The sequence below is a fragment of the Prinia subflava genome, chromosome 1 (genome assembly GCF_021018805.1).
Source record: "Prinia subflava isolate CZ2003 ecotype Zambia chromosome 1, Cam_Psub_1.2, whole genome shotgun sequence".
Classification (NCBI taxonomy): Eukaryota; Metazoa; Chordata; class Aves; order Passeriformes; family Cisticolidae; genus Prinia; species Prinia subflava.
Window position 1 is genome coordinate 140045130 of NC_086247.1, and position 20202 is coordinate 140065331.

Genomic DNA, 20202 nt, shown 5'->3' on the forward strand with positions numbered 1-20202 from the left:
GGGGGAACTGTATTACATTTCTATCACAAAGCTCATAAGCCATCAGTGCACATGCCTTTGGACCTGTTGTTTGCAGCCTCTGGTTCAAATCTGGTGTGTGGGCATTTCTCTGGAAAGTGGCCTTTCCCTGCAGGAGGAAAGAAGCTGTGATCAGAGGAGCCATTCACATGCAGCTCTCAGGGCCTGTTCCTACCAGCTCTCACTACAGGCTGCTGTAATGAGCTTTGCTTTTCTGAGATACTCTTTTCTCTTCTCACTATTCTTGTGGTTACCCAGGAATGTCAACATGTTCTCATGCTGAAATTGCAACACCAATGTATAAGCTCTTTCAAATAAAGGAGTGAAAATGAAACAGAAGGTAGAAAATAAGAGATAAGAAAAAAGATGAAAAAAATGAAAAAGACAAATTGTATCTATTTTCATGTCTTTGTTTGGTTTAGTTTACTTACTTGTTTGTTGTATTTTCCTGGAAAGAATGTTCACTTAAACAAGAACTTTGTTTAGAATTGGTGAATAGTGTTGAAAATCCATCAGCTTCTAGTAACATGCCAGGTACATTTTAGTCCATTTTAAGCCATAAATTATTTGGTCTGGAATGTATTAATGAATGTTCATTATGAAATAATTCTCAGAACAGACAGAATTAATTTGTAAATAAAATATTCTGTGAAAGAACATTGCATAAGTTTTATAGCACATAACTTTCTCTTTGTCTTGTCTTTTTTCTTTTGCTGTTAAATACAAACTTTACCTACCTGTTTTCAGTTAAGTCTTAATAACAAGTTTTACAGTGTATTTATAAGACAACTTATGTACTTATGTATGTAAATATATTTAGATGTACATGCAAATTCAACACAACCCTTGGTCTGTCAGAGTGATAAATGTTATATTTTGCAGCACAAAAGGCTAAGGACCTCTGGCTCAGAGGGAATTTTTATAGATGTGTAGTATGGGATACTATCATTATCCTAAGTGGTGGCACTCTATAATGTTGCTCATGATTATTTCTTAGCATTAATTAGGGAGGGACAGATTAGTTTGGAAAAACCACAAGTGTAAATTAAAGTAGAAATTTTAACCTTGTGCTGTTATAACTGCCCTGGTGAGAGTAATTTTCTGACTCCACCTTCCACAACTGACTTACCCCCAACCCAGACTTTTCCCTTGACGTTTGACCCTTCTGTTGAAGAGCCTTAGCCCTGAAGGGAATCAGCTCTTGGCTGTCTGCTGATGAACAATGTTATATGCAGTGTGAGCCAGGGAAAAAAAATATACAGATTCAATAATATTATTCAGACTTTTCAGCATCTCTTACTGTCTCATGAGCAGTATGGTGGGACAAAAATTAGAAGCTCTGTGGCGTTTGTCTGAAGACAGATGAGGTTAAGGGTAAAAGACAAGCCTTTAAAGAGAGCAAGAAAGGTCTGAAAGACCCTACATGAGTCAGCCAAAATACTTATTGAATTTACAATTCCACCAATAGACACAGTTGGTTGCAAGGCCAATGACAAAGTCAAAAATATATAAGAAAAAAGACAAAGACTAATGCTCAAAGATGATCTTCCTTAAGAGATATGTGTGACAGAAGAGAATAGTTAGTAGAAGAACCAGAAAAATACTGGGACACACTCAGGTAATCTTGTGGTTCCCGAAAAACAAGATTGTTCAACATTTTGATGTTTTCATCTTTAAAAATTATATGAATATTAACCTTAATAATATGAAATTGAAAAAAATCTCTTTTGTAGGTGGCAATTAAAAAGCAGTAAATTACACACTGGCTGCTAAATATTGTCAGAGATATAGGGAATCTATTAATATAAGAATCCATTTTATCTGTTAGTTATAATAATTCTTCAGTTTTATCACATGTGAACAGACTGTAAATTATACAGAAAGCTATATAAACCTGATTATTTTAGTAGTCTTGGGTGAATGGAAAAACTAGGAATAAGTAAGGTTCCCCTCTCTTAAAGCTATCAACAAGGTGCCATTAGAAATGGCTTGAATCTTAAATTTCAACTCTGAGATTTGAGTTTTGTTAATGAGATTTTTAAGGCCACCTACTGCTAATTCACTTTCATAAGTGTAATAAAACATTATTTAAAGGTACTCCATTCATACCTGAAGATGTGGAAAACAAACCTGTTGATGGTGTGGTCTCTGCTCAGGTAAAAGGATATCCTTTCTCTTGAAGAAATTTTGTGTATTCATATTTAATATGTAAAAGAGAAAGAGTTCTCCCGACCTTCTAAATTTTTAAGTAAAGTGGAAATTTTAAAAAAAAGGCAACTAAAGGAAATGTTTTAAAAAATAATTAATTGAATAATAAAGGAGAAAACTAGACTGAAGGAAAAACAAGAAAGCACAAATATATGGGCAAATTCTGGAATAAGTCTAAAAATCAAAATGTGAAAAACATGGCCAGGAAAGAAGGTTTAAAAGGACCAAAATCCTTAACAAGTTAAAACCAAATCACAAAAAAACATGCCAAAATTTTGGAGAAACTAATCTTTAGTGAAGAAAAGCTGCTTCTTATTCAAACCTATCAGAAAAAGAAAGCCAGCCTAGTTCCAAGATATTGTTAAGAAAGAATATTTTTCTAACATGTAGTGATTGCAGACAGGCTGACTGGATCATTCCTATATCACAATCATTCTATAGAGGGAATGAGCCTGAGGAAATGTTTCAGACTGATCTGTCAATGAAAAAGTTTTAAAATAAGCTAACCCACTTAAGAACAACAAATCACTAAAACTTAGTAGCACTGCCTCTAGACTTCTAAAAAATGGTAAATACAAAATTGTTGAGCTGCTAATTAACACTTGAGATTATTGTTTATATCTGTCACACTGTCAGAGAAAAGAACATGAGAAGCATGTCACCAAGCTTTAAAGTAAAGCTCCACTCATGATTCTGGGAAATACGAATCAGTAAATCTGATTTGCACAAACCCACTGAAATTAAATGATCTGATAATGAATAAATTCAGTAATGCACTGAAGAATATGACATATTTGGGAATAGGCTTTTGGTGAAAGTCATAGTTTTATTACAGTTGAGAAAAGAATAAATGAACATGTGGATATGGCTGATCCAAAGGATACAATATATGTGGATTTTCAAAAGGCATTTGACATTATCTCTTTTGAAGAAACCAAGCACTCCTGAGATAATGGAGGAATTTTTCTTATGGATTAATGGGTGATCAAAGAAGGTTAGAAACAAATGACATGTTTATACAATGGAGAAATAGAGAAGGTTTATGTACCTAAAAATTTGCAAAATCTTCTTAAGATCAGTACTGGGACATGTAAGTTCCACATAGTCTGGAGCTGAAAATGAGGATGAATCTGTTGTCAGTCACTGTTAAGTCTCTTCAGCACACAGACATTTCTGGCATAGTCTGTCTTGAAGCTGACTCTGAAGAGTTACAAAAAGATCTCACAGCCGTGAAAAACTAGAGAATAGCTTATCAAATTAAATTCAATGTCAGTGAAAACAGGGAAGTGTGTGCAAAAAGGTAAGTTTTGCTCCAAGTACACTGTCAAGGGTTATAAACATATTTTTATGAGATGTAATAATTGTGGGTAGTTCTCTGAATGCATCAACCCAATATGAAATGGCAGTTAAAAAGGTAAAAAGAAGATTGAGCAAATAAAATTTGTGGAAAAAGGTCTTTCTCTTTAAGTTGACCAATTCACATATTTTTTAAAAAAAGGGATTAAAACTATCAGGAACACTTCAGGTCACAAAATTCAAAGCCGCTTATTTAAAGAAAAAAGGCATAGCACAAGAGATGCCAATCATTAGTTAATTATACCACAAAATGATGGAAATGTACTCATTGAACCGAGAGTCTGGTTTCCAAAAAATTCTGCTGGCCCAATCATTCCTTGTCTTGGAGAGGCATGCTTTCAAATGTGCACTAAGGTTCTTTATCTGTTTTCCAAAGTATTTTTCCAAATTCTGATCCAAGCAAGTCAGCACCTGGGAGTGTCTCCCACCTCTGAAATGGGATGTTTGTAAATGCTCCTCTCTGTCTCAAAGCCAACACTCAGCTGAGCACTGGTCCCTGGGTAGTTGGGACCTTCACCCCCTGTCTCCTTTCTGCTGGTGTTCTGTCACCATGAGATTTTACTAGTTGCTGAGCGTTCATATTAAAGTAGAAGGTTTGCACCTTCTCACGCTCCTTTCATGTAAACACCAGCTATGTTCTATAAACAGAGCCATTGTTTTCACATTCCTTGCTGGGACAAACAAGACTGTGTGACAGTCCCCTTGACCAATGTGGTGAGAGGTGGGAATGCCCACTCTCCAATCCATGGTCACCTTGCTAGAAGTATAATTTAAGAAGTATTAAACAAAGCAGGGGAATTCTCCCTGCTGTTTTCTGATGTCCCCGAACTCCAGGCTCCGTGTGTCTTTTCTGGCGAGGCTCACAGCAACAGTGTTCCACCTAGAAATACTTGTTCTAAAGACAACAAAAAACACAGTCATACTTTTAAATCCTTTTTTTTTTTTTTTTTTTTTTGGCCTGTAAGAAAACGCTTTTGTACTATCAGGGCCCTGAGAGCACCCACAGGCCTTCACCTCTCCCCTGTCCTGCCCCATCGGTGGAATGCTGTCTCCAGCGGTGCCACAGCTGTGCCCTGCGCAGCCTCCTGCTCCAGGGAGCTCCCAGAGCTGATGTCCCACCCAGCCCTGGCCATCCCCATCCCCATGGAGCCTGTCCTGCCCACTGCTGTCTGGGATGGTTCTCCCTGCCCACCCCAGGGAGCCCTGCAGTCCCAGCCCCTCTCCAGGCCTGCCACAGCTCCCCAATACCTGCATTACTTCCTCATGCATGTATACAAAACAAAGTGAGTCTGGGAAATGTGGTTAATGTTACCACCCTGAGAAAAAAATCACATTCTCCAGCCTGAGTTCAACCACAAGTCCCAAGCAGTGGTGGCCTGTGAGTCTCTGAACCTGAACCTTATTTAGATGCCAGCAAACAGGCAGAACAAAAAGGGTATAAAAGCAGGTTTCTGTTGTAAGAGGGACAGTGGGGTCCTCAGTTTATTACTCTGCTGTGTAGTGGCATTGTGCCTTGTTGAACAGCAGCTTTGTCTTTACACAGAAAGTGGCTATTATTTTTCAAAAGAAACATAGTGATTTCTGTGCAGAAGTGTGTATTTTTGTGCAGCATTTTTAACTTTTGAAGTATGATCTTAATAAGTAACAATTCATAAACATTTCATCCCACTAGCAAATCCTGAAACAATCATTATACCTAAACCATAATTAAAAAGAGGAAAAATAACTGGTGCTACCACTCCAGTTTTATATTTGCATAACACAATTAAAGATTTTTCCCAGTGCGTGTCAGGACTTATGCTTTCTTTCTTTATAGGAAATACAGATACTCTTAAACTTCCCTGCCTATTTCACGTTACAAGACCAAATTATGAAAAAGCACTGACCAATCAGTTGTTTAACGTACTTGTGTATCATGTTTTGTAAATAATTTTCATGTTTTTAAATAGAGAAATCATCTAAGAGACAATATACTGAATTCCAAAGTGGGAATCTCACCACAGATAGCAGGAGACTAAGTTATAAAAGTTGAGACAAGTAATTTCTACTAATACCTGAATGGCACCCTAAAATTCAAAGGCGCGCATTCTAATTGGGGATTTGGTTTCTAAATATTATTTCTTTAAAATAAAAGACAACTTGGCAACATGGTTTGCAATGTATTGTGGCCTATTTAATAAATAAACACAGAAATCACTGATTGAAGATATTTAGTTAATTAGTGGAAAAGAGCTTTGACGAATGCCAGGAAATAATTTCACAGCCGAGGCATAGTTCTATCTCTGTTTTGAATAATTCATAGAAAACACTCCTCTAAAATGCCAAATATTTTATTCCTGGATAAAGCTGACTGCCTTATTGTCTACTTTATAAGTCAGTTATAGATTATGTCTACTTTTTAATTCCCACAAGGAAATGACATATTTTCATCCCGTTAAAGATTAACATTCACTTTGACCCTGTACTTTATGAAAATAAATTTAAAATGTTACATTTTTTGATAGCACTACAGCTCTAAATTTGCTGATTAATATCCATGGGGATATGCAACTCAAGCTGCAAGCTAGTTAAAATAAAAAAGTGCTCCTTGTGCTTTGGTTGCAGCTCAGAGAATAGCAGGTGGTCACTGTTTACCCTGCTAAAGGAAGCCATTCGGTGAGAGAAAGCTCATTTTGGACCAAAGCTGAATGCCACGCCTGAGTGATTCTACTCCTAATAAAGTAGCCCAGAGTCTCATTCACGTTGTTTCATTTGAATGAGAATTAGCTACTGGCAATGGCATGTCCAGGAGCTGCTGTTTTAAAATGGTTCTCCAGGCATGTTTATTAGACTTTCAGTGTAAGAATTTGAGAGTAATGTGGTAATGAGCCCACACTTTCCACGTTTGACTTTGCCCGTGAAAGTCAAGCAAATGCAGCTCAGGAAGGAGCAGGGGGAGTGGGGACAGAGTGTCCTCTCCCAGTGACAGCCACCCTTGCTTCCTGGAGGGCACCACGGAGGTGGGGGGCCATATATTTTCATTAGGTAAAGGAAATGTAGCTGCTCAGTGTGATTGCAGTGAAACTAGACAGGAACCCGTGCTCAGGGAGCACAGTGTCAATGCAATCACCATACATAATGCCATGATCACTACCAGATATCGGGCAAAATGCTGAAACAAGCTGAGATATGAGTGCTTTTGATTTTGTAGGTAACAGATTCTCCTACAAGCATTTGAAAACATCTGTCCTGGAAAAGCTGGTGATTTTTTCCTGGTAGACCTTTGCAGGGCAGGAGTTTCCCCCTTACCTCTCTGAGACCTGGTTGTGTAACAAGAGGGGCTGGGATGTCTCCTCTTATTTGAACAGCGTGTCAGAGCTCCTCAAAAACCGCAGTTCACATGCTGTAATCATGTGTGGCATACTTATCTAACCAGTCCACAGCAAAATGAAAACTACTGGGGTCTAATTTCACCTTCTCACAGGCCACCAAAAACGAACTAAAAATTCTGCATGCCTCATGACCTCGCCTTTTCAATTTGGATTACTATTTTTTTATTTTCTGTAATTTTTTCTCCTTCCATATAAAATTAAAAATTAGAAGATACTTAGACTGTTGCAGTTGGTCAGCTAGCAAGAATCTCTGAAGTTTTTGACTGTAGGGAAAAGAAGAAAATGGTAAAACCCCTTATTTGAGTTCATTCTAGGTACCTATGAAATACAGGTCATCAGAAATATGTTAAGTAGCTTCTAGACATGCAAAGTTAAATAAATAGAAGGGAGGTTAAAAATCCAACTCTCCTAGCAAGTTTGAAGTGGTTTAGTTGAGATCTTTAATCCAAAATGGAAGAATTGTTTTTAAATAACACATACAAATATGATTGCAAGTGAAAACATCAAAGTACTCTTAAACAGACTTATATTTTGAGAACATTCCAGATTGCGTGACAGCAACTAGTATTTGAAGTCTTCTTAGAATTTGTGGGATTTGCAGCTTTTCAATCACACTGATGGCTAAAAGAAATGGATTGACCTTTAACACATGGAATGGTTATCTGAAAATTTCTGAAACACTCAGAATTTTACTTTAAGCTGGGTTTGGTTATTTCTCTCCCCCAATGTTTTTCTTTCTAAACATTTTTTCAATACTAAATTAATTTAGTCAAAGACTTCATAGAGTCTTTGACAGTTTCCTGCCATTTAAGAAATGTTACAATTTTAGCTAACATGCTTATCATTGCAAGAACAGCACAATCTAATCAATCAAAGGCAAGTATGGAAACTTATTTGAGTGTTTTCTTTTAGTTTAGATCACATGACACTGCCCTGTAGCTCTTGTAATGTCTTATCAATAAAGATTCACTTCTTTTTTAGATTATTTTTGCTTCAATTTAACAGCAGAAGAATACAGAACTCCTTGGTAAAGCAGTCTCTGATTAAATGATAAAAAATACTTTGTGAGAATTAGGTATTACTGACCCAACCACCAAAATAATGGTGGGTACAAAGAAACTGGCTTATTATGCTGTCAAACTTGAAATCCTTCCATTGACTTGCAATGAAATCCTTTATTAACATTAAAAGTTTGCTTGATAACTCAGACGTTTTCTTGGGTTCACATGTTTTAGAGCTGCTGGAGCGACACACTCCATTTCTCCCTCTCTGATCTGCTGACTCATTCATTTCCTCTTATCAGTGAAGATAAGAGGAAGACTGCTGGGTTAGAGCTTTTACTGTTCTTGTCCTATGCATCTGGCACTCTTTCCTTTAAAGATTAGACTGTTTCCAGCTGAGGAATTTTTAAAATAGCAAATTAAAATCTCTTTTTGGTTGATAAAGTATTTGGTTACTGAAACAATAGGATGAGTTATAGCCTCAAAAGTTTTTGTAAAAGGTTTTTTCTCTCCTTTAATATTTCATTTTTATTCACCCTTGAAAGAAATGAAAATAATTTGTTTCCAGAATATATACACTGCCAAATTCCTTGATCTTCTCTGCTACTCCCCTTCTGAAGATTTTTGCTTTTGTAATTAGAAATTGAGACACTTTCCCCTCTCACAGGTCTTTATGATAACTTAAACATACATCAGCAATAGAACTTTCAACAGTGTATATATTCACAGAGGTTTTGACCTTCTTTCCAGATTAGCAACTGACAAAAAAAGTCATGGCTCTTAAAAAAAAATACCACCCACTGTGAAAACTATTGAAGGGCTCTTTAAAATGATTGGCAGGATTGAGGATTTTCTGCAGCATTTTTCAGAGGGATGACTCACAGCAGAAGGTGTTGGGTGGCCAGCTCTGCTGCCTGCGTGTGACAGGTAGGGAATAAAAAGCAAGATGCCAAGAGTGCAGGAGGAAAGGCACAGCTTGACAGGTGGCTGGGGATTCTTTCAGTCTCTGCAGAGGGGGAGCCATAGGAGAAAGAGGATGTGAGTTGGGGAGTGTTCTGTTCCAGTGCACTTTCTGGCAGCGGGTGGTGTGAGTTAGGAGCTGTTGGGAACCTCAAGAATCTTTTTGACCTGAGATCAGGTCTGGACACTGATTGGGCTGGTAATCAGAAGTTTGGTCATTGCTCTATTTTTAGCCATGGACTCCTGTTTTGATGGCTCCTTCTAGCAGATGAAAGTCTTGCTTGGACCCCAAGGAAGATAATTTCTCCTTCTATTGGCACTTTATTGATGGATTTTAGAGAGAGTTGGCTCTTAGATAACCCCTCTGTGGTACTTCCCTTGCAGATCACACTGATTGTGGTCATCCAGAGCAGTTCCAGAGGCCCAGAAAGCAGGCAGTGCTGGGGGATTGTCAAGCAAAGATCATCTGACTGCAGCAAAAATATGGTAGAAGTTCTAATACCCCTCACAACATTGGAACCGAAAAAGAAATTCCTTTCCCAAAGGATTTACTAAATCCCCCAGTTGGTTTAGGTTGCAGATATCTAGGAGGAAAATTCTACCTGGCTCTACTCTGTGGGTTTGATATTTTTGGGCTTCTGAGATTTTAGCTGCTTGTTGCTGCTAACTCTTTTCCCAAGGGAAAAGTTTCTTAGGAAAGCTTCCTCTTAAAACAACCTTGGCAAAAAACCTATCTTTTTTCAAAACAATCTTTCTCTAGGTGGTGTTTTGCCTTTCTAGTTCTCAGAGAAAAACATTTTAGTCGTTTCTCTAGTTTGACTAAAGGCATTGGGGAGGTGTCAGTCTTGCTCACCAATCGTGTTAAGTCTGTATCAGAACACCTTATAAAATTAGACAATTAAAGCCTTTTTTATGCCTTTTGCCTTCTGGAATATTTGGAGTCTTTTTTCTTTTGTTCCTGTCCTATAGGGACACTACTCCATGACTGACATGAGGTACTTGAGAGCAAAATCAGACTGCTTTCAGATGGCCTTTGCCACTGTGGAGTTAGTGCACTATTTCCCCAGCAGAAAATGCTACAATATTTCTGCCTAATTTTTGTTCTTGTCATGCTCTGTGTAGTAGGGAAGACATTGGTGACATTTGGGTCATGACTAGGAGGCTGAAACCATGAGTTTCACAGCTATTAAATCCTAGCAGGAGGCACTAGGTCCTGTGTAAATGAAGTAGTTACTTCAAGAGCCCAGGTCAGTCATTTCACTTAAAACAGCAGTGATATGACTGGTGAAGCTTGTATGGATACAAAGCTTATTGGCAAGGTCACAGTGAGATAAAAATTACAGGTTTTGTCTCTGTATACTCTCACATATACAAATGCTATATATATATATATATATATATATATATATATATATGTAATCAAAGACTGTCAGGGCATAATGTGAAGGCTGACTTTGCTGGACTGGCAAATGACTTTTCTTCTCCTGATGGATGAAGTCAGAGCAGTTGTGCATATCCCCTTGGCTATTCACAGGATATTGTTAAAACGTCTGTAAACCTGAGTGGTGTGCACTGCACTTCTCTTATTCTTTACCCATTGAAAGAGTTTATCCTACTCTGTTTCCCTTGCTCAGCTTGGAAACAAGCTTTTGACGGTGCTGGTGTGAAGTCCTGGTTAGCTGCCTTCATTGAACAGACACACGTCAGCTTTTATCTTTCCTTTTCTCTGCTCCAGATGGTCCAGTTAAATTCTTGTTCCTGGGTCAGGCTGGTATTGCCACGTGGTTATATGAAGCTTGTGTTGGATGATGTTTACTCTACTGATATCTCCACAACTACGTGCATTTTCCCTTAAGAGAGGTGTTGGGAGATGTGGGGCTTGGGGGAAGGGAAGGTGGTTTTTCCTCATCAGGTCTCTGAGCACGTTTGGACATGGAGTGATGAAGAGAGTGCAGGATGAACCTGGCAAAGAACAGGGAGATGGAAGCCAGAGAAGGAAGCTGGGAGAGGACAGCCAGGCCTCAGAGGTGAGAAAAATAACTCGTCTAGGACCCAAAGTGTACAGGGAAGAGTGTACTACTCTGTGTGTTTCTACTCCACAGTGAAGAAGTTTCCTGGAAGCAAGGATGTAGTGGATGATGAAAAAGATGTACAAACAACAATTCTGTTCATTTGTCCTTGGTTACTTCATATTCCTTATTTGAAAAGTTACATTACTGGAGTTTTTTCCAAATAATTTTTTTTATCTTGTCTTTGGTGTTTCTTGAGGATTTCTTAGTATAGCAATGGTCTAGACCCAGTCCTATTGTAGCCAGTTTGGCATCCTGTCACTATGCCCAAACCAGATTAAAAAATGAGATATTATAAGGAATATACCTGTCTATTGGATTATTGGATTGCAGGTGTTTGTCAGCCTTTTTTTTTTTTTTTTTTTTGTTTACCAGTGAGTAGTCTGATTTGATTCTCAATTATTCCATGATTGTCATAGTAGCAGCTGGAAAAGCTTTTTTTATCTTTGTATGCAGACGAGTACAATCTTCATGCATAGGTGCAGACTCTAAAATGATCTATGTAAACTCTGCTTCTTAAATCTGCTGGAATAATTTTGCTAGAACAGAGAAAAGGACTCTAGCTATTCACTGGAGAAATGTTGGGATTATTATATTTTGGGTGCCTTGTGATTTACGTTGATTGCTTATTGATTTTTGGGTGGAGTTTATTGTGTTGGTTTGGATTTACAATATACTAACTGGCTTCATTCGTCCCTTGAAACTACTTTCTCTCTGCGTGCTGTACTGCTGCAGCAGAAATCTGTGCAGATGCACATTTTATCTTCTGAGCTCCATAAAACAGGAGCTGGTGAGTGGAAGTTTATGGTTCATGAGGGGCTCTGTCTTCAGAACTTACTCATCTTCTATAAGGCAACCTCTAAGAAAACCTGATTTTAAGATGTCCATTCAAAGCAAGGCACTTTGGGTGTGATTTTGAGGAAGAATTTATTCATTGAGGAATGGTGTTGCACTTCGGGTTTGTGTGTTGGAAAGATTAACTTGCTTGTATTCAAACCTACGGTTCCACTAAGTCTGAGTACTTCAAACCCAAAGCTTAGCTGAGGCTCAACAAACAGCATATAAAATAAAACAGGCTCACTTGCTTAGTTTTTGAGATAAAAAGAGGCTCAAGGTTATCAGAGAAGATAGTGGAAATCAGGAGATACTCATTGTTTGAATAATGCATTAGAAGGCCAGGACAAAAATTACAAACAAATATCAGTAGGTAGGAATATTGATAAAGGTGAAGAATGCATACAAATATATTATGGACATTATAGGGCTCAGAAGATAGTAAGTCTTATTGGATTTCTCTAGTTCCCTTCTGTGATGGCATGTGGAACATTATTTGCTGTATATTAATTTTCCATTATTTTTTGCATTTTCATTAAATGTATAAGTAAGCCATTTCACATACAAAAACATTAAAAAATGAAGCTTCAGAAATAAATGGACAGAAAAAAATGTTCACAGGTGAAATATAACATGAAAAATAAACTACTAGCTCTTGATAAAAGGCATAATATCTATATTAAAATAATAGTAGAAAATAATATTTTAGACAATTTACAATTCCTACTTGAACAATAGACTCTGTTACAGAAGAAGAATTTTGGGTCAAAATACGGCATCCACTATTCTGCTATAAAGAAAGGACTGTGAAAAACATCTCTGGCTGGGCAGTTGGAGATTCTCTTGGCATACAAGTGCATCGTGACATCCAAGGGATTGCACTGGAGGATGTGCTACAGATACATTTGGAAAAGGAAGCAGGGGCAGCTGTGAAATTCTTCCTCAGGACATCTCAGTCCCAGACCAAACCAGAGTCCCTGGGGGATGCTGATCTGTTCCCTGGATCTTACTGTACTGCTGCTGCACCCAGCTTTCCCCAAACACATCTATGGCAGGATTCCTTATGCTCCTCTCACAATGAACCCATGTGCTGGTTTGGCCAGATTGAAAAAACGTGTCTTTATCAATGTGCTGTAATAGAGAATATTTAAGGAGCCAAAAATGTTTAGCTATTTGCTCATAATCTGTCTGCCTATGTAAAGGAATGGTTTAGTCTGAAAATGTACAGTGGATTTCCATCTGCTCTTCACTGCAGTGATGCAGCCATTGGGAAGACAGAGTCCTTAATAAGGAGCAGGTAACTGAGTCATCCTTGCATGCATTCTCAAGCCCTCTGTTATGGGCCTAGCTTTCCAAGGCAGATCTGGGGCTTGTTGCCAAAGGAATTCTATATCCCACAAGAGAGAAGACCTAGAGGCCCTCAAAGAGAACAGGTAACCTGAAATGAAAGTCATTCTGACCCTTTAATGAGCTGTGGCACTGCCACACAGCTTGCTACAAATGAAAACTGACAAATTGTCTTAGCAGGATACAGGCTGTCAATTTGGTGTGGTCTCACATTTTAGCAATTCTGAAGTACAAGGATGACACATGCAATTAGCATCTGTTATGGATGGACCTGTCCAAGGCTGGTGTGGGTTCAGCTGGAGAAAGGGAAGAAATGGGGGCTCCTGATTTTGCCATTCACTGGCAATGGAAGCCTTGCACATTCCTTTCTCCTGCTCTGAGAAAAGACCAGGAAAGGGTTTGGGAAGCTGAGAGCATAGAGATGCTATAATTAGCATGAGTTCTTTTGCCAGACATTCACATTCTAGAAAGTGAACCCCTCCAGGTCCACTTGGAAAAGTTTGCAAACTCTTTTCTGTTTTTCTCTTAGATTCAAGGGGGAAAGCAGGTCTAAAGGCTGCCAGTACTTCTTTATTGGAATCAGCTGTTTTAGCTGAATCTGAGCCCAGCCATATAAACAAAGAAAGAAAAAGTTTTGTGAAAGCAAAACCAAAAATAGCTTGTTTGAAATAGTCTTCTCTACTTTTCTCTCCCTCTCTGCCCCTTTCAATTGATTTAACTTAATTAGAATCTATTTGCTCTCATAGATTAAAAAAAATCCAAACCAACCATCACTACCAAAAAAAATAGACATGTAAAATAGTAAGAAATATTTTGCAATACTGGGCTTAGGTTTACTGGATTTTGTTTGCCAAGATAAGCCTCAAGAGAGACAGCACCTCATTTTCACAAATATCCCTGGAGACAGCAGGTGCTTTCCAAATTGTCCACATTTGCATCTGTTGAGTTCAAATAGCCAAATTAGTCAAAGCACTACTTATCCACTAAATCAAATATCTAAGAGCCTTTCCTGTTATGTCCCAGATGAGAAAATGTCATGGAAATGGACAGCTGTCCAACTGCAATTCCATTTGAAAGCATTGGATGTGAACAAAAATCTGTTCAAGCTGAAGGAACAATTCCCATGAATTATGCTTTATCTGCTTCACTGCAAAATGGGATATTTTCCTAAGTGTTTATGGGGTATTTGAAGATGTCTAACCAGAAATCTCCAAGATTAAGGGGCCAACCTAGACATTTCTGAAACATTCCATTTACCATTTGCATCCTTTTCTGGAAGGATGATAGCAATCTGCCCAAAGATGTGAACGTAAACAGACACCTAATGAAGATGGCTTGCATTGATATTCTCTCTGGTCTGTTCAGGATACAGAAAATAAAGGTGGATTTGCTGGAAGAGATTGCACTGCAAACGAACACATTCAGAGTCATCTCACTTAATCTTAGTTATCCTCAGAGCAGACATCTGCATCCATACTGCTCACCCCAGGCTTCCATAAAAACTAGATACACTACCCAGATACTAAGGATGGCCTGGGTAACAGCCACACTTGCATTTAGCAGGGAAATTCCCCTTACAGTCTCTGACACTGTTGATGAGCATCATGGTTAAGAAGAGCCCCTCTGTGTATCGAGTTGAGGCTGAAGCCCCACAGACTGGCTGCCATGAACTTTTTGAAAGCCACAATGCTTTCAATTACAAAATGTGAGCAGTCATAATAAAAGACTAGTAGTGGTTTTTCCTGTCAAAAAACCAGCCAATAAATGATAAAGATCTTGTCACACATTGTTAATGACTGTGGATGTCTTTTACTATTCTAACTCCCTTGTTACTCAATTAATTTTTAATTGTTGACCTTTCCCCATGTGAAATTTCTGTCCACTATAGGTGAACTCCTCTGCCAGCAATCCAAGTACATTTGGTCAGTCTGCCACAGATGAACAGGCCACTGCATGGAAACCCCCTTCATTGGATGATTTCTGTAGATACTGAGTGAAATGACCAAAAAGTTGTTGATCTCCCAACCATTTCCTTTTCTTCATACTCACAAATATTTCTTATTTGGAGGTTTGATGTCTGGGAGTTCTTTTCAGCCATAACAGCTGGTGTTCTGGAGAGACACCCTGAGGCCTGTGACATTTCAGGGTGTGGGATGCACAGTGCTTTGTGAATGACACCCTTTCGTGAGAGAAAAATAGAAGAGAGTTTCCAACTGGTCAAAGATCTTTAATGGGGATGGTGCAGGCAGGCTGACTGCACTAGAATCATGCAGGAGATTGGTAGCACAGGACTACAGATAATTCCCCTTATAAATGCCATGCTCCAGGTCAGTGTGACAAAAGGACCCCTTTACAAAGATTTTCCCTGATTTGGTTAGACTGCTGCCACCAGACCTCTTGCAGAGCTGAAAAGGGGATGTTGCTAATTCAGGAACTGGGGACAGGCCAGGCATCCCCACAAACATTGTTTGGCCAAAGCACTTCCTGTGCCCCAGCCTCCAACTTATCTCCCCAGCAAACATGACCCAGCGCTGTCAGATTACAAGTGCTTATCTGCAGGGAGTGATGACTAACTGTGTTTTTACTCTCCTAAACAAGTTATTTTGGGCTTTGGGGAAGGGTCAGCATCACATGGGCATTCTCTCAAAGAGAGGGCCTATGTTTGCTCTCTCCAGCGCTCATGGAATGCTCAGGCTCATCACCGTGACTCCTCCAGGAACCCTGGGGGGTATTGCTATGATAAACAGCTGGACTCTGGATAACTGAAAACTCAGTTTTGGAGTTTTACAGCCTGGAGAAGTCAGGGGGAGGTTGAGAGGAGAACGAGTGCATGAGACATGGCTGGTTCTTGGCATGCATGCTGAAAACTTTGAAGTCTGAGGGGACTTGGGTGTCTGCCTAAGCCAGATAACAAGTCTGGGAGAAGGGAAGAGAGTTTTGTATGCAGATTTGGCCAACAGCTTCTATGTGAGGAGGAGACCAGTGGAAAAGAAAATAAGAAGCCAAAGGAAGGTAAAGGAACATTTTCTCACATCCGACAACAATAATCTAAGTGGTTCCAGCTGTTTGTGTGTTGGCAGGAAGGAACATCTACTGGTTGCAGGATCAGGATGCAAAAATTCCTACTGGCTGGCAAAGTCCTAGTTCCTGGGAATCCAGACACACTGTTTTTCCCCAGTTCTACCCAAGTCAGGTGCTGAATCTGCAGCAAAATATGATTTGAGATTATGCCTTTGCAATCTGTACCACCTTACTGTTTGAAAGTGATGGTGGCACCTTCAGACTGAAATGATGATTAGTATCTCTTGCCCATCTCAGAACTCACCTAAGTCCTTGCCCAAAGACTGACTTCTGGCATCTCCCTGGAGTGCAATATGTTTTAAAAAATTCTACATTTTAAGGCCTGCTAGCCTTTGCGTTCCTCCTAGCAAAGGAGTGATTTTGAAAATCTTCATAGGGGCCCTGAAGGGATAGATTAGGATTAAGGATATTTAGTTATCAGGGAGGTAAAGGTATAGGTGGGATCCCAGAGTCTCCATCACTGGAATGTTTGTGGAGGTGGAAAATGTGCTTCTGTGCCAGAATATGAAGTAGAAAATTACAGTCCCTGAGAAATTAGAGTGTTAGAGAGCAGAAGGTGACTAGGTAGGCCTGTCCTAAAGGGTGCAAAGGAGTGGAGTTAAGATGAAAATCATTAGGTGATTTAGAAGGGGAACATGTATAAGCACAATAGAAAGCAGTGTATTTTAAAGAGGTAAATTTGTTCCTGATATAACATAGTTTGCTACTATGGCTTTGTAGAACTAATTTGCACCTTTTTTGTTTCAGATTACTTTATTTTGAATGGACCATAAAGAATTTCCTAGTCAAAGGCCTGAAAAGACATCACCATGACAGGCACAATCACCAAGAGCATGGAACATAATGCTTCCTAGAGAGGAAGGGGTTTCTTAATGGAAAGCTGCTGCTGATGAAAATCCTCTGTCAGGAGAACTGGGCAGACAAGTGAGGTTGACCTTTTAGGTTTCTACTAGTTTTTGTTGTGGAGTTTTTCTATATAACTAAGATGATCATTTCAATGTTTTGATTACTTCACCTTGCAAAACAACATGTAAAAGAAAAAGTTAAATGCTTGGCAGCAGTGCTGTGGCACTACCCCACAGCAGTGCTTCCTTGGGCTGAACCACAAAGCACTCCTCCTGATTTTGTGGGCTGGGTGGTTGGGGAGGTCTTGCCACGAAGCAGATCAATGAATTAATCTGCTTTGGTCCAACACAGAGGAAGCCTAGGCTGGGGTTTTTCATGGCCTTTCCTCCTGCTCCCCCCAGGACGATTTCCTTTGTTTGGTTCAGTCTGTAGCACCACAAAGACTGGCGGTGGTAGTGCTGGGCTAAGGGTTGGGGGAAGAATCGAGCCCCAAGGACTGCGAGGGAGCCCCAGGAGAGAGGCAGCCACAGCGGCCCAGCTGAGCTCTTTAACCGAGCCATAAACAGCTCCGGGCCAGATGTGTAATGCTCCTCTACACTTTACACTCCTCTCCTGCTGTTTACCGCCCTTTACTGGTCTCATTTTGTCAACACTAAGGGGCTTTAAATTCCAAGTGAGACCACACTTGGGGAAGGTTTTTCAGCGGCAAGGTGTCTTCAGTGTAGAACAAGCAGGTACAAAATTCTGCAGACTTTTGTTTCCAAGCAATGGATCTTATTATCCTTTCCCTTAGATTAAAGAGACCTTTAATACCGAGAACATTCTCTGCACAGACTCTAAACCAATCAGGGTGTAATGTTTAAAGGTGCTAATGGCCTGCCATTAAAGGTCACTGATGTATACACATGCAGACCCTAATTAAAGGGGCTGTGTAGGCTAAAAGAGAGTCTTTTGTCTGACAATTAAAGCTCAGAGGTTCCTTTGTATTGCAAAGTGGCACAAGGGGAGAGCTGATATTCAGATCCCACCTTTGAAGGTCACAACTTTCCAGCAGTTTTTAGGTGAAGGGCTTTTACAAGGGGACAGGAAGTTCTTGCCGAAGTCTTCGATTTAGTGTGAAACTTTAGAAGAGATAAGAAATCTCAAGCAGCTGCTTTTTGGTGAGGTCTGTGGTCTCTGTGAGAGGCAGGCTGCCATTTGTTACCCCTGTTCACAATCTGCTCCTCCCCACAGAGGTGTGCTGATGAATACTTTACAATAAACTAATCACATCGCAAAAATGGCTCTTTTAATATTGCCGAAAGGAACCCCTGATTTGTGATTTATGCTATTGTTTAGGAAAAACCACTACTGATCTACAAAGCAGTAAGAGTATTAGCAGTACTGGAAGAAAAAACACAGAACATTTCAATTTGTCTTTAGATGCAACAGAGGTTTTTATGTAATTTTCAAATTTCCAGCTACTGTGGAGCTGAGGGTAATTATCCTCATTTTAAAAGGTGGAAGGTGGAGGGGCTAATTTCTACCTTTTGAAAGTTTAGCACAAAAAAATGAGGTGCTTATGATTGTATACAAAACCTATCCAAACTGATTAATTCTGAGAGTCCTACAAGGAAAGGCTTTCTCACATATCCATGAAACCTACCACTTTTGCTGGACTTGAGTTAAGAGCTGTGAAAAATGATTGTTTAGGTAATATATAGAGCTACTAAGAAAGGTGGATTAACATTAGAGATAAGATGATTTAATATATTAGAAAACAAAAGAGAGGGGAAAAAAAGCAAACTGAAAATTATACAGACCACGTGCTTTACCAGAAAATTGAGATTATGATAATCTGTCGTCACGAGAACACTTTTTAGAAAATCTGTTTGATATGCTAATTTGATCAACCCTACCTAAAGTGTAATATTCTGAGGAATTTCTTTTGAAGAGTTATATGGTGTTCACTTGTCATAAAATTTCTTTTTAAAGCACATCAAAATCTAAAAAACTATATTAAAAAATATCAAGCAATCCAGATTCCAATCCTCTCCTATCAGTTTGCAGAGTAAGAGAATAAGACATAAATGCAGACATCCAACTGAAAAGATACTTGGGAAAAGTTTTGAAGGTAGAAGAGGTCAGTAGATATCCTCAAGTGTGACATTCCAGCTCTGATGTTGCTCAGCTGCTCAGAGCCTCTGAATGAAGGTAAACCCAGGCCTGATTAGCACATTTTATGTCTGTGCCCACCAATTTATAGGTGATTTTTCCATTGAAGTAGTTTTGAAAGCAGACCCACTCTGATGCTGCCTAACTCAGGACTTTCCTCAGCTGGTATTTTGTACCTTCATGATGATACAAAGTGTGCTGTTCTAAGAGCAATCTAAACAATAAAAGGATTGGCTGCTACTGAAACACTGATCTCCCCTTTGATTTCTTTCGCTACCCTGTTCCTAGTCCTATGGCCCTGCTTTCTCCTTTACACCTGCCCTGTCCTTTTCCAGATGTGTCCCTGGACTGGTTTAACTCACTGAGCCAACAGAAATCTAACCCTCTGCTAGTCCTCTCCCATCTTGTCCTCACTCTCTTTGAGTTAGTTTCCTGCCCAAGCAGTGAATTAAACCAGCCTGGGGAAGGGAGGAGGGCTGTCCAAACCTATGCCACATCTAGCCTTGAACAAGGTAGACTTGAGTGGGATCTACCACTGTTAGCAGGAGAATTTTACCTCATTCTACAGGACTATCTAGAAATTATTTTAATGTTAAGAAATCTGTGCCACTAACTTCTTGTAATGTGAGACAAAAAATATAAATTGTGATGCCACATTTCTCACCATTTGGAACTATTCAACATCCCCTTTCCCTCCCTCTTCTCCACTTGGTGACCAGTGCCTGAATAATGCCTCACATGCAAATCTCACACAGGGTTCCCTGTCTGCTGGGACAGAGAGAGCACAGAATATGAAGCTGGACAAATCAGGAATTTAAGACTGCTCTTCTTTGAAGGCTGATCTGATGGAAACCTGTGCCATTCCCATGGCATTGGGATCCTGGCAAAGACCAGGCCTCAGCACACCAACATGCTGCTCTTAAGCTGCCAGACCAAAATTCAGTTTGTGGTTAGAAT